Source organism: Elephantulus edwardii, unplaced genomic scaffold (assembly GCF_000299155.1).
Source record: "Elephantulus edwardii isolate Elephantulus edwardi_28Jun2011 unplaced genomic scaffold, EleEdw1.0 scaffold00222, whole genome shotgun sequence".
Lineage (NCBI taxonomy): Eukaryota > Metazoa > Chordata > Mammalia > Macroscelidea > Macroscelididae > Elephantulus > Elephantulus edwardii.
The window spans coordinates 5,041,962-5,044,617 of NW_006399972.1; positions in this window are offsets into that span (position 1 = coordinate 5,041,962).

Genomic DNA, 2,656 nt, shown 5'->3' on the forward strand with positions numbered 1-2,656 from the left:
TAATCAGTTTCTAAACTTGTTCTTTTTTTCATATGCATTATCACTATAAAACACTCAAAACCCTGTGGCTGGTCCATATTAGTGCTCAACGTATATTAGCACCCAACCTCCACTTTTCACCTCCATTGCAAAAGGAATATTGTCATTCAAAGATCAGTTTAAAGGGAGCTCTTGCGATGGGAAAGTCTGCTGTTAGGGACCTCTCTAAAGTACTCAAGAGCAACGGTGTGTCTCTGGAGACTAAGGTGCATCTGATACAAGCCATGGTCTTTGCAATTACTTGTTATGCATCAGAGAGTTGGACAATGACTAGGGAGGACAGAAGAAGAATTGATGCCTTTGAGCTGTGGTGCTGGAGAAGAGTATTGAATATACCATGGACTGCCAAGAAAACAAACAGATTCATCCTGAAGAGGGTTAAACCTGGCTACTCCTTGGAGGCAAGGATTCTGGGGCTTCGTCTGACATACTTTAGACATGTTTTAAGGAGGGACCAGTCCTTGGAGAAGGACATCATGCTTGGGAGGGTGGAGGGACAGCGAAGGAGGGGATGACCCTCTATGAGGTGGATTGATTCAGTGACTGGGGTAATCGGGATGGGTGTGTCAGAAGCAGTGCGATTGGCACAGGATAGAGCAGTGTTTAGGGCTGTTGTACATAGGGTCGCTATGAGTCGCAAACGACCCAATGGCACATAACAATAACTGGTGGCCTAGTGGCAAGAAGCTGCGCTGCAATCCCAAAGGCGCGTGGTTGGAATCCACTGGATTCTCTGCTGGAGAAGGAGGGGCAATCTCCTCCTGTGCCAGTCGGATCCGATTCAATGATACACAAGAATTAAAAACAATAAATAAAATTAAAATTAAAAAAAGATTAAACAATTACCAGTTTACAGATCTTTTATTACCAAAGGAAGGATCATTTCACCTTCATCCTAATGTCTACTGTCAAATTCTTAATAAGAATTCTAATAGTTAAATTTTTAAATTTACTGAGTTCTTTTTATGCCAGGCTTTTAGGTTAAGTACTTCAGAGATTTTATCTCATTCCATCTCTACTAGATATTTTCCATTATTATTACTGTTATTACAATAATATCAACACAGAGAGAGAGATCAGCTGGCCCAGTGGACAGAAAGCGATGCTACCAAGCTGAAGATGGGTGACTTTTAATCTGCGGCCCTCGGGCCTGTCTTTCATTGTTTTTGTTCAGACATTCCTCTAGGTCGTGTAGCCCTGGTGTACAAGCTGCCGTATAGCGGTCACTTGTGGTTGCTGTGAGGCTGAACACTGTGACACTGATGTGTCAAATGTGTTAATGATTGGCTACCCAATGTGGGCAGAGAGTGGGGTGGAGCTCCCGGATTAAAACAAGCTTGGAAGGAGGAGTGGCATCCACTTCCGTAATAGCTTGCCTCCGGAAACCCTATGAACCTGGAGAGAGGAAGAAAGGCACCCAAGCATCCACGACTCTCCTTCATAGGGTCACTATGAGTCACCTGCTACTTGATGGCACTTAACAACAACATTACTGTTATTATTTTGTAGATTTGGTTTTTTAATCCAAGGAGTGAAAGGTTAAGTAACTTCAGGATCCCCAACAGCTCAGAAGTAATACAACAAGCATGCATAAGGAAATCTGATCCTGACGTCCAGAACCTCCCTCCCCATATTATTTGTTTATAACTGTATGGATGCCAGTATTTTATGCCCCAATGAAAAACAGTGCTCTCAATTATCATGATAAATAGACTGCTTATAGGAAAGACCAGAGAAAAAGTCACAGTTACATAGTGCTGTAATGGGCTCTCGTGTGCTGGGAAGTGTGAGGATGGCACAGGATAGAACTGGGTTCAGATCTTTTGTTCATAGGATTGCTAAGAGTCATGCTCTACTCAACAGCGCCTAACAACAACAAACCTATAATAACTCATTTAGACATGCAAAAGAAGGAACACATATTTCATTACATTTTAATTGGCTTTAAAGGAATAGAAACAAGCTTGTAATCTGTCAACCAACTCATCTTTTCCCAGAGGAAGTACAGTTCAGATGAGTGAAGGGCCTTTAGTGATCATAGAGCTCTAAAAAGTATCCCAGCCATACAATTTCTTCTTTGTGTAAGTAGTGTGCTAACAGAAAGTAGAAGTCTCTGCTGATGGGTCATCTTCTCCTGTGCGATTAATGCCTCTGAGAACCCACTGGAGGGTCACATATGGGTCAGTTCTGACTTGACAGTACACAACTACAACAGAAAGTGGATGTGTTTGAGTGGTGCAAATAGTTGACGTAATCAGTGTGTAGCTGAAAGGATGATGGTTCAAGTCCACCCAAAGACATCTTGGGGGGGGGGAAGCAGGGAGGAACTCTCTCCTTTAAAAATCAGTCATTGAGACAGACACACAGATCAATGGAATATAACTGAGAACCCAAAAATCACCCTATCCACCTATGGTCAACTGATTTTTGACAAGGAGATGAAACCAGTTAAGTGGGGAAACGACAGACCTTTTAACTAATGGTGTTGGCAAAATTGGAAAAATGTCTGCAGAAAACTCAAGCGAGATCCACACCTCATACCATACACAAAAACCAACTGAAAGTGGATCAAGGACTAAAAAACTTCATTTAAGAGAGCTTGGATGAACTCTAGAAG